The sequence below is a fragment of the Pelodiscus sinensis genome, chromosome 7, assembly GCF_052426305.1.
Source record: "Pelodiscus sinensis isolate ZL-2025 chromosome 7, ASM5242630v1, whole genome shotgun sequence".
NCBI lineage: Eukaryota > Metazoa > Chordata > Testudines > Trionychidae > Pelodiscus > Pelodiscus sinensis.
In genome coordinates this window covers 57,331,329-57,344,265 of record NC_143058.1, presented here as the reverse complement: position 1 = coordinate 57,344,265, position 12,937 = coordinate 57,331,329, and the positions used below count along the sequence as shown (strand labels likewise).

The following is a 12,937-nucleotide window of genomic DNA, read 5'->3' as shown; positions in this document are numbered from 1 at the left end:
TAGGTATTTCTCTAATCGGGGGATTGGGCATGCTGAGTAGGACAGAAAACCTGAATGCTAACCTCCCACACAACAGTGTATTGTCAAGACAAATGTTTAATGATAAAGATGCTTTGCACTCAGCCACAACTCCACTCTGTCCCCTACTCCACTCTAGCCCTAATTCTTCCTCCAACCCCAGTTCTGTCCCCAATTCCGCTGTTAGCCTAAGCGCCTTTACCGAACCAACTGAGCTGCAATGGAGGCGGCAGGACAGGAATATGTGAACACTCCTGCTCTATTTTCTTTGCAGCTAGGAGCATCTGCTTAAATCCAGGGTCTCTTCTGTATAGGAGTCCTTGAATATACAGGATGCAGATTAGTGCAAGCTGAACAAGGTCAAAGCTAGCAGCAAGAATTCTCTGTGGTAGAAGATCTGTAGAAAAACCAGTACAATGGAAAGCAAATGATTGACACACCTAAAATTCAGTACATGATCGGAATGGATGCATTCAAATGACTGTGCACTGGAGATGAAATTTTGACTGGAATGTATTACTCACCAGTACTGAAGAATCCTCTTCTGACATCTCCTAGAAGAGATGAGTCTAGGTTTAAGTCATTTCTGCTCCAAGTATTTAGAATTTAGGACTTTCTAGCTAAATATCACAAAACACTTCAGGAAATGTTAACTTTATTATGTTTCCCAATGCTCTTATAAAGTAGGCAAGTACCATTCAAGGGAAAAACTTCATCTGATTGAAGTTCAGATATAATATTGGCCATACTGAAGTCAATGGAAGATTCCAACTATTTAACTGGGGTCAGGAATTCACCCTGTATCTCAAACCTTTAAGACAGTGGTCCTCAACCTTTAGAGGCTGCCGGGCGCCAGGGGGCGTGGCCGTTCGCCTGCCGGGTGCCAGAGGGCGGGGACACATGCACGCCCGGGGCGGGCGGCCCCCCCTAAAGCCGCGCTCCCGGGGCCGGGCCCCCCCTGCAAGCGCCAGGGGCCGGCGCCCCCTCCAAATGCTGCACGCCCGGGGCCGGCGCCCCCTCCACCCCCAAACGCCGCGCGCCTGAGCCGGCGCTCCTCCTAAGCGCTGTGCCCCCGGGGCCGGCGCCTCCCCCCCGCCCCCACAAGCGTCACATGCCCAGGCCGGCACTCCTAAGCGCTGTGCGCCCGGGGCCAGCACCTCCCCCCCCCCGCCCGCCCTCCAAGCGGCATGTGCCCAGGGCACGAGTGGCCAATTCGCGGCGCTCCCGGGGCCGGCGCTTACCATGCACCCGGGCCAGCTCCGGCACGATGCATGCACCACGTGCCCAGGGCCAGGCCAGCCCCGAGCACTTGGTGGGTGCACACAAATGGCTCCACGGGCGCCATGGTGCCCGTGGGCACCGTGTCGGGGACCACTGCTTTAAGATGTTGCAACAAAGAAAAATTAAATTTGGAAACTCAACCAAGGAACCATTTTAATAAATATTGCTCTATCCTTTTTATAGCTGGAAGTGTTCCTGAATTAAGGGAAAAGATGAGGTTTCCACCATTAAACTATGTATTTCTGCTTAATAGAAATGACATTAAAAGACCTACTTGGATTTCCTTGGCAGAGAACTCTGCCAGGTAACCACACTGCCTTGGAATTTTTTGCTGAGCTGACACACAGAAATAAGGAAGCACAAAGAAAGGATAGAAGGACTCAAATGGAGAGAAGATACTGCGTACAGATGTGGTTGCTTCATCTCAAAGATTTTTCGCCAAGGCTTTTCAAATACACTCGCCCGCAGTGAGTAGATTTTACCAGCTGGTGAGTGCAGGGGCGAACTGGCCCGGTGGGCCGTTGTGATGGGTTGGCCGAAGCCTGCACTACGGGCGGCACGGCCCCATCCAATCCACCGGCCGGTGGAAGATCAGAGTGCTGCCGGGGAAGTGTGGCGATTCTCAGTGCTGGGCTGCCTGCGTGCAGCTCCAGTGCAAGGAGGCGGGGTGCAAGCCGGAGGGCGGGACACTAGCGTGATGTGGCGTCCTGCCATCACAGCCGCCGACCGCCAGATTAAAAATGGTTCTGGCAACCCCGCAAAGTGGAAGGCAGAAGCTAGGTAGGGAAGGGAAGGAAGGGGCTTGTGCTGTGCGGAGCGAAGGGAAGGGGAAAAATATGGGGAAGGGGCTTATGCTCAGGAGAGGGGAGCGGAGAGGAGGAGGTCAGGAGGAGAAGAAAGGGGAAGGCACAGGGTGCAGGAGAGACAAATACCAGGGGGCCAAGTGCAGGCAATGAGGAAAAGGGCAGGAGGGGAGGTGTCAGTGGAAAGGAGGACAGGTTGATGCTGGGAGGGGAGAGGGTAAGGGCATTGGGGGCTAGACGGGGGAGGGGAAGGTGCTGGGAGAAGGCTTGACAGAAGGGGTGGGGAAGAGGAAGGTGGGGATGGAGCAGTGCATGTGTAATGGCACAAGGGCATGAGGGGAACGGGCTGAGGGTGATGAGGGGGTGGTCATCAGGGAAAAAGAGGGCAAAGGGGGGCAGGCGCAGTGAGGGAAGGGGGAGGCACTAGGAGGGTGCAGGTGCCAGGGAATTCTGGGGGTGAAGCAGAAGGGCAGACACCTGCAGGGGAGGAACCAGCACCAGAGGAGAGAGGCAGGGTAGGTGTGTAGAGGGAGGTGTTAGACGAGGGGATGAGGAGGGGTAGCTCACATGATCAGAGTGGGGCTACTAGAGAAGTGGGCACGGGGGAGAGAAGGGCTGGTGGAGGGGGGCAGGTCTCAGGAGGGCTGAGGGCAGTGAGAAGGGCAGGAGTCAGGACAGCAGAGGAAGGTGAGGGATTGGGGGGCAGCAGGCACCAGGGCAGCTGATGGATCAAGAGGAGGAGACATGGCAGCAGAGGGAAAAGGTAGAGGTTATTTATTAATAACTTGGGTGATATTTATTAACTTATTAGCAATTACTGTTCTTATTAGGAATTTATGCCATTAAAAACACTGGGGGGAGGGGGCGAGTCCCTTTTTTGTCTGGCAAATAGGATTTTCCATAATTTGTCAAGCCCTGTCTATTGGCATTGGAAAAGGTTCAGAAAAGGGCAACAAAAATTATTAGGGATTTGCAACGGGTCCCATATGAAGAAAGATTAAAAAGACTTGGACTTTCCAGCTTAGAAAAGAAGAGTCTAAGGGAGGAGGTGATAGAGGTCTATACAATTATGATTGGTGTGGAAAACGTGAATAAGGAAAAGTTTTTACTTATTCCCACAATATAAGAATTAGGGGGTCACCAAATGAAATTAATAGGCAGCAGGTTTAAAACAAACAGAAGGAAGTTTTTCTTCACTCAGCAGCGTTAACCTGTGGAACTCCTTGCCAGAGGATGCGGTGAAGGCTAGAACTTTAACAGGGTCCAAAAAAGAGCTAGATCGATTCATGGAGGTTAAGTCCATCTACGGCTATTAGCCAGGATGGGTAGGAATGGTGTCCCTAGCCTCTGTTCCTCTGGGGGTGGGTGACAGGGCAAGGATCTCATGAGGATTACCTGCTGTGTCCCCTCCCTCTGGGGCATCTGATATTGGCTACTGTCGGTAGACAGGATACTGAGCTAGATGGACCTTTGGTCTGACCCAGTATGGCCATTCTTATGTTTTTAAGAATTCCAGAAGGATTTAGATGGTGTGAGGAACAAAAAGGAAGAGAAGAGCATTTATATTCTATAGCATTTTCCACTATAAATTCTGCAGAATATTGAGTAGAAAGAAATATTTGCTTGCCTCTAGCCTAGCAGCCAGTCCTCTCCCCCGGCAAAACTTAAGTGTATGTCTTAAAACAGACCTACTTTTAAGCAGCTTTGTTCCGGGTCCTCCACCGTTCTGAGATGAAGACGGTCTTTTATTGTCTGCAAAGACCCTCATGTTTGCTGAGAGATACCTTGTAAATGACAGGCTGAAGTAGTTTGTTCCTATGATACAAAGTTAATTATCCTAGCTTCTTACTGAGCATATCTAAATTCCCAGGTCTGCACTTTTGACTCTGTATACTTTATGGGAAAATTCCCACAATGAATTTCATTTACAGTGTGTGCTCAAAAGAGCCTCCCCTTCCCCCATCTACCCCGCTTTACTCAGTTAAACATTAAACTATGATTAACCGGTTAACTGCTTAAATGGGATTTTAAAACCATATTCCTACCCCCGTATACATGGTTGGAGTTAAATGAGAGATCACAAGTGGTGGTGAAAGCTTCCTATTGCTGAGTAAACAGTCACATGTTAACTCTAAGAAGTTGGTTTGAATTGACTTTTCAGCAGTTTCTGGTATTGCCTCAGAAATGTGTGAAAAGCCTTCTGCACGGTCTAGAGAAAGCAACAGCTCTGTTCAAGTACATCTTTTGGGTGGGACTGTCATACTTGGGGAAAAATGAAAGCTTTCATTTTCCTGCCACAGAAAGCTTTCAAAAGCTCTGCGTGAGTCCTCATCTGGAGACAAGTTCAGCATAGTGTACGGAGTTTGCCCATATGCGACTTAACCAACTGTGGCTAGCTCGAAACACTTCATTCAAGATTCCCCTACAGCACTTTTGATTAGGAGAGGCTGTGTGAAACTATTTCTTGCATTGCCTCGGAAAGGTGTGAAAAGCTTGCCAGACGCAACAACTCGGGTCAAACCCATGATTTGTACGGCACCTTCACGCAGAGAGAAAAAGTACAGTTTTCATGCTCGCTGAGAGGAAACTTGTCACAGGCACTACATGAGACTTGATTCGGAGCCTTTTTCCAGCGAAAGGAATGGAAATTGGTCGAATGTGCATTAAGTAACTGTACCTAGCTGCATACATTTAGGTCAACATTCCCCTATGTCTGTTTTGGTTACGATTCCGTTTTTCCTCCAACCAATCACTTGAAGTACCTCAGAAATGTGTGAAAAGCCTTCCCCCGGTTCTGGAGAACACAACAACGCATCTCAGCTACGAGGTATGTGCGGAACTTGCTTGCACACAGCAAAATGCAGTCATTCACTCCCACTGACAAGTTGTCTTTCACAAGCTCGTGCTCCGTTTTGCTGCATGATCCCGCTTTTGAAAAGCGTTTTCAGCATGACCTGTCGTGTTTCTCACTGTGGTCTTTAGAAAACTTACTAGCTGCGTATAAAATTCCCGATATCAGTTTTGCTTGCGAGACCCTTTTCCACACAGTGTCTTCAACTGGCTCAGAAATGCATGAAAGTCCTGCCTAACGTTCTACACACCGCAGCAAGTCAGTTTAAATACAGATCAGCTCGAGACATTGGTACAGGAACCACTCATTATGTTTCAGGAGGCGATTTTCTGAAGCTGTAGCCCTGTAGGCAATGTCCCTCATACAAGAAGTAAGTTTGAATTGAATTTTAGCTGTAGCTGACATGTTTGCCCCCTGGACCGTTCGAACACTGTGACCAGCTGGATGCTGCATTCCGCTAGATCAGTTCTGCTTACGAGACGCTTTCTCTGAAGGTTTCTGGTATTGCCTCAGAAATGAGTGAAAAGCCTTCCGCACGGTCTAGAGAAAGCAACAGCTCTGTTCAAGTACACCTTTTGGGTGGGACTGTCATAAATGGGGAAAAATGAAGGCTGTCGTTTCCCGGAACAGAAAGCTTTCAAAAGCTCTGCATGAGCCCTCATGACGACATTAGTTCAGTAAACTCTACGGAGTTTGCCTATACGGGACTTAAGAAACTGTAGCTAGCTAGAAACTCGTCATTCAACATTCCCCTATAGCACTTCTAAGAAGTTGGTTTGAATTGACTTTTTAGCAGTAGCTGAGATGTTTGCACCCTGTGCCATTCCAACACTTTGACCAGCTGGATACAACATTCCCCTAGATCAGTTCTGCTTACGAGACGCTTCCTTGCGTGGTTTCTGGTATTGCCTCAGAAATGTGTGAAAAGCCTTCCGCACGGTCTAGAGAAAGCAACAGCTCTGTTCAAATACATCTTTTGGGTGGGACTGTCTTACTTGGGGAAAAATGAAAGCTTTCATTTTCCCGCCACAGAAAGCTTTCAAAAGCTCTGCATGAGTCCTCATCTGGAGACAAGTTCAGCATAGTGTACGGAGTTTGCCCATATGCGACTTAACCAACTGTGGCTAGCTCGAAACACTTCATTCAAGATTCCCCTACAGCACTTTTGATTAGGAGAGGCTGTGTCAAACTATTTCTTGCATTGCCTCGGAAAGGTGTGAAAAGCTTGCCAGACGCTACAGAAACCGCAACAACTCGGGTCAAACCCATGATTTGTACGGCACCTTCACGCAGAGAGAAAAAGTCAAGTTTTCATGCTCGCTGAGAGGAAAGTTGTCACAGGCACTACATGAGACTTGATTCGGAGCCTTTTTCCAGCGAAAGGAATGGAAATTGGTCGAATGCGCATGAAAACACTGTAGCTAGCTGCATACATTTAGGTCAACATTCCCCTATGTCTGTTTTGGTTACGATTCCGTTTTTCCTCCAACCAATCACTTGAAGTACCTCAGAAGTGTGTGAAAAGCTTTCCCCCGGTTCTGGAGAACACAACAACGCATCTCAGCTACGAGGTATGTGCGGAACTTGCTTGCACACAGCAAAATGCAGTCATTCACTCCCACTGACAAGTTGTCTTTCACAAGCTCGTGCTCCGTTTTGCTGCATGATCCCTCTTTTGAAAAGCGTTTTCAGCATGACCTGTCGTGTTTCTCACTGTGGTCTTTAGAAAACTGACTAGCTGCGTATAACATTCCCCATATCAGTTTTGCTTGCGAGACCCTTTTCCACACAGTGTCTTCAACTTGCTCAGAAATGCATGAAAGGCCTGCCTTCCGTTCTACACACCGCAGCAACTCAGTTTAACTAGAGATCAGCTTGAGACATTGGTACAGGAACCACTCATTATGTTTCAGGAGACGATTTTCTGAAGCTGTAGCCCTGTAGGCAATGTCCCTCATACAAGGAGTAAGTTTAAATGGAATTTTAGCTGTAGCTGAGATGTTTGCACCCTGTGCCATTCCAACACTGTGACCAGCTGGATACAACATTCCCCTAGATCAGTTCTGCTTACGAGACTCTTCCTTGCGTGTTTTCTTGTATTGCCTCAGAAATTTGTGAAAAGCCTTCCGCACGGTCTAGAGAAAGCAACAGCTCTGTTCAAGTACATCTTTTGGGTGGGACTGTCATAAATGGGGAAAAATGAAGGCTGTCATTTCCTGGAACAGAAAGTTTCAAAAGCTCTGCATGAGCCCTCATGTGGAGATTAGTTCAGTAAACTCTACCGAGTTTGCCTATATGGGACTTAAGAAACTGTAGCTAGCTAGAAACACGTCATTCAACATTCCCCTATAGCACTTCTAAGAAGTTGGTTTGAATTGACATTTTAACAGTAGCTGAGATGTTTGCACCCTGTGCCATTCCAACACTGTGACCAGCTGGATACAACATTCCCCTAGATCAGTTCTGCTTACGAGACGCTTCCTTGCGTGGTTTCTGGTATTGCCTCAGAAATGTGTGAAAAGCCTTCCGCACGGTCTAGAGAAAGCAACAGCTCTGTTCAAGTACAACTTTTGGGTGGGACTGTCATACTTGGGGGAAAATGAAAGTTTTCATTTTCCCGCCACAGAAAGCTTTCAAAAGCTCTGCATAAGTCCTCATCTGGAGACAAGTTCAGCATAGTGTACGGAGTTTGCCCATATGCGACTTAACCAACTGTGGCTAGCTCGAAACACTTCATTCAAGATTCCCCTACAGCACTTTTGATTAGGAGAGGCTGTGTCAAACTATTTCTTGCATTGCCTCGGAAAGGTGTGAAAAGCTTGCCAGACGCTACAGAAACCGCAACAACTCGGGTCAAACCCATGATTTGTACGGCACCTTCACGCAGAGAGAAAAAGTCAAGTTTTCATGCTCGCTGAGAGGAAAGTTGTCACAGGCACTACATGAGACTTGATTCGGAGCCTTTTTCCAGCGAAAGGAATGGAAATTGGTCGAATGCGCATGAAAACACTGTATCTAGCTGCATACATTTAGGTCAACATTCCCCTATGTCTGTTTTGGTTACGATTCCGTTTTTCCTCCAACCAATCACTTGAAGTACCTCAGAAATGTGTGAAAAGCTTTCCCCCGGTTCTGGAGAACACAACAACGCATCTCAGCTACGAGGTATGTGCGGAACTTGCTTGCACACAGCAAATGCAGTCATTCACTCCCACTGACAAGTTGTCTTTCACAAGCGCGTGCTCCGTTTTGCTGCATGATCCCTCTTTTGAAAAGCGTTTTCAGCATGACCTGTCGTGTTTCTCACTGTGTTCTTTAGAAAACTGACTAGCTGCGTATAACATTCCCCATATCAGTTTTGCTTGCGAGACCCGTTTCCAATCAGTGTCTTCAACTTGCTCAGAAATGCATGAAAGGCCTGCCTTCCGTTCTACACACCGCAGCAACTCAGTTTAACTAGAGATCAGCTCGAGACATTGGTACAGGAACCACTCATTATGTTTCAGGAGACGATTTTCTGAAGCTGTAGCCCTGTAGGCAATGTCCCTCATACAAGAAGTAAGTTTGAATTGAATTTTAGCTGTAGCTGAGATGTTTGCACCCTGTGCCATTCCAACACTGTGACCAGCTGGCTACAACATTCCACTAGATCAGTTCTGCTTACGAGACGCTTTCTCTGACGGTTTCTGGTATTGCCTCAGAAATGAGTGAAAAGCCTTCCGCATGGTTTAGAGAAAGCAACAGCTCTGTTCAAGTACATCTTTTGGGTGGGACTGTCATAAATGGGGAAAAATGAAGGCTGTCATTTCCCGGAGCAGAAAGATTTCAAAAGCTCTGCATGAGCCCTCATGTGGAGATTAGTTCAGTAAACTCTACCGAGTTTGCCTATATGGGACTTAAGAAACTGTAGCTAGCTAGAAACACTTCATTCAACATTCCCCTATAGCACTTCTAAGAAGTTGGTTTGAATTGACATTTTAACAGTAGCTGAGATGTTTGCACACTGTGCCATTCCAACACTGTGACCAGCTGGATACAACATTCCCCTAGATCAGTTCTGCTTACGAGACTCTTCCTTGCGTGGTTTCTTGTATTGCCTCGGAAATGTGTGAAAAGCCTTCCGCACGATCTAGAGAAAGCAGCAGCTCTGTTCAAGTACATCTTTTGGGTGGGACTGTCATACTTTGGGGAAAATGAAAGCTTTCATTTTCCCGCCACAGAAAGCTTTCAAAAGCCTGCATAAGTCCTCATCTGGAGACAAGTTCAGTAAACTCTACCGAGTTTGCCTATATGGGACTTAAGAAACTGTAGCTAGCTAGAAACACTTCATTCAACATTCCCCTATAGCACTTCTAAGAAGTTGGTTTGAATTGACTTTTTAGCAGTTTCTGGTATTGCCTCGGAAATGTGTGAAAAGCCTTCCGCACGATCTAGAGAAAGCAGCAGCTCTGTTCAAGTACATCTTTTGGGTGGGACTGTCATACTTTGGGGAAAATGAAAGCTTTCATTTTCCCGCCACAGAAAGCTTTCAAAAGCTCTGCATAAGTCCTCATCTGGAGACAAGTTCAGCATAGTGTACGGAGTTTCCCCATATGCGACTTAACCAACTGTGGCTAGCTCGAAACACTTCATTCAAGATTCCCCTACAGCACTTTTGATTAGGAGAGGCTGTGTCAAACTATTTCTTGCATTGCCTCGGAAAGGTGTGAATAGCTTGCCAGACGCTACAGAAACCGCAACAACTCGGGTCAAACCCATGATTTGTACGGCACCTTCACGCAGAGAGAAAAAGTCAAGTTTTCATGCTCGCTGAGAGGAAAGTTGTCACAGGCACTACATGAGACTTGATTCGGAGCCTTTTTCCAGCGAAAGGAATGGAAATTGGTCGAATGCGCATGAAAACACTGTAGCTAGCTGCATACATTTAGGTCAACATTCCCCTATGTCTGTTTTGGTTACGATTCCGTTTTTCCTCCAACCAAGCACTTGAAGTACCTCAGAAATGTGTGAAAAGCTTTCCCCCGGTTCTGGAGAACACAACAATGCATCTCAGCTTCGAGGTATGTGCGGAACTCGCTTGCACACAGCAAAATGCAGTCATTCACTCCCACTGACAAGTTGTCTTTCACAAGCTCGTGCTCCGTTTTGCTGCATGATCCCTCTTTTGAAAAGCGTTTTCAGCATGACCTGTCGTGTTTCTCACTGTGGTCTTTAGAAATCTGACTAGCTGCGTATAACATTCCCCATATCAGTTTTGCTTGCGAGACCCTTTTCCGCACAGTGTCTTCAACTTGCTCAGAAATGCATGAAAGTCCTGCCTTCCGTTCTACACACCGCAGCAACTCAGTTTAACTACAGATCAGCTCGAGACATTGGTAAAGGAACCACTCATTATGTTTCAGGTGACGATTTTTCTGAAGCTGTAGCCCAGTAGGCAATGGCCCTCATACAAGGAGTAAGTTTGAATTGAATTTTAGCTGTAGCTGAGATGTTTGCACCCTGTGCCATTCCAACACTGTGACCAGCTGGATACAACATTCCCCTAGATCAGTTCTGCTTACGAGACTCTTCCTTGCGTGGTTTCTGGTATTGCCTCGGAAATGTGTGAAAAGCCTTCCGCACGATCTAGAGAAAGCAGCAGCTCTGTTCAAGTACATCTTTTGGGTGGGACTGTCATACTTTGGGGAAAATGAAAGCTTTCATTTTCCCGCCACAGAAAGCTTTCAAAAGCTCTGCATAAGTCCTCATCTGGAGACAAGTTCAGCATAGTGTACGGAGTTTGCCCATATGCGACTTAACCAACTGTGGCTAGCTCGAAACACTTCATGCAAGATTCCCCTACAGCACTTTTGATTAGGAGAGGCTGTGTCAAACTATTTCTTGCATTGCCTCGGAAAGGTGTGAAAAGCTTGCCAGACGCTACAGAAACCGCAACAACTGGGGTCAAACCCATGATTTGTACGGCACCATCACGCAGAGCGAAAAAGTCAAGTTTTCATGCTCGCTGAGAGGAAAGTTGTCACAGGCACTACATGAGACTTGATTCGGAGCCTTTTTCCGGCGAAAGGAATGGAAATTGGTCGAATGCGCATGAAAACACTGTAGCTAGCTGCATACATTTAGGTCAACATTCCCCTATGTCTGTTTTGGTTACGATTCCGTTTTTCCTCCAACCAATCACTTGAAGTACCTCAGAAATGTGTGAAAAGCTTTCCCCCGGTTCTGGAGAACACAACAACGCATCTCAGCTACGAGGTATGTGCGGAACTTGCTTGCACACAGCAAAATGCAGTCATTCACTCCCACTGACAAGTTGTCTTTCACAAGCTCGTGCTCCGTTTTGCTGCATGATCCCTCTTTTGAAAAGCGTTTTCAGCATGACCTGTCGTGTTTCTCACTGTGGTCTTTAGAAATCTGACTAGCTGCGTATAACATTCCCCATATCAGTTTTGCTTGCGAGACCCTTTTCCGCACAGTGTCTTCAACTTGCTCAGAAATGCATGAAAGTCCTGCCTTCCGTTCTACACACCGCAGCAACTCAGTTTAACTACAGATCAGCTCGAGACATTGGTAAAGGAACCACTCATTATGTTTCAGGTGACGATTTTTCTGAAGCTGTAGCCCAGTAGGCAATGGCCCTCATACAAGGAGTAAGTTTGAATTGAATTTTAGCTGTAGCTGAGATGTTTGCACCCTGTGCCATTCCAACACTGTGACCAGCTGGATACAACATTCCCCTAGATCAGTTCTGCTTACGAGACTCTTCCTTGCGTGGTTTCTGGTATTGCCTCGGAAATGTGTGAAAAGCCTTCCGCACGATCTAGAGAAAGCAGCAGCTCTGTTCAAGTACATCTTTTGGGTGGGACTGTCATACTTTGGGGAAAATGAAAGCTTTCATTTTCCCGCCACAGAAAGCTTTCAAAAGCTCTGCATAAGTCCTCATCTGGAGACAAGTTCAGCATAGTGTACGGAGTTTGCCCATATGCGACTTAACCAACTGTGGCTAGCTCGAAACACTTCATGCAAGATTCCCCTACAGCACTTTTGATTAGGAGAGGCTGTGTCAAACTATTTCTTGCATTGCCTCGGAAAGGTGTGAAAAGCTTGCCAGACGCTACAGAAACCGCAACAACTCGGGTCAAACCCATGATTTGTACGGCACCATCACGCAGAGAGAAAAAGTAAAGTTTTCATGCTCGCTGAGAGGAAAGTTGTCACAGGCACTACATGAGACTTGATTCGGAGCCTTTTTCCAGCGAAAGGAATGGAAATTGGTCGAATGCGCATGAAAACACTGTAGCTAGCTGCATACATTTAGGTCAACATTCCCCTATGTCTGTTTTGTTTACGATTCCGTTTTTCCTCCAACCAAGCACTTGAAGTACCTCAGAAATGTGTGAAAAGCTTTCCCCCGGTTCTGGAGAACACAACAACGCATCTCAGCTACGAGGTATGTGCGGAACTTGCTTGCACACAGCAAAATGCAGTCATTCACTCCCACTGACAAGTTGTCTTTCACAAGCTCGTGCTCCGTTTTGCTGCATGATCCCTCTTTTGAAAAGCGTTTTCAGCATGACCTGTCGTTTTTCTCACTGTGGTCTTTAGAAATCTGACTAGCTGCGTATAACATTCCCCATATCAGTTTTGCTTGCGAGACCCTTTTCCGCACAGTGTCTTCAACTTGCTCAGAAATGCATGAAAGTCCTGCCTTCCGTTCTACACACCGCAGCAACTCAGTTTAACTACAGATCAGCTCGAGACATTGGTACAGGAACCACTCATTATGTTTCAGGAGACGATGTTCTGAAGCTGTAGCCCAGTAGGCAATGTCCCTCATACAAGGAGTAAGTTTGAATTGAATTTCAGCTGTAGCTGAGATGTTTGCACCCTGTGCCATTCCAACACTGTGAACAGCTGGATACAACATTCCTGTAGATCAGTTCTGCTTACGAGACTCTTTCTCTGACGGATTCCTGGTATTGCC

General features: G+C 46.9%; 1 long non-coding RNA gene across 1 annotated transcript; it reads right to left on the bottom strand.

Moving 5' to 3' along the window:
* Window positions 1–302: 302 nt before the first annotated feature.
* LOC142830213 (uncharacterized) lies at window positions 303–4,225 on the bottom strand. The gene is made up of 3 exons (XR_012905256.2): window positions 3,795–4,225; window positions 543–572; window positions 303–415 (listed from the first exon to the last, which is right to left on the bottom strand). It is a non-coding gene; the product is annotated as an uncharacterized LOC142830213 (long non-coding RNA).
* Between the last annotated feature and the right edge of the window lie 8,712 nt (window positions 4,226–12,937).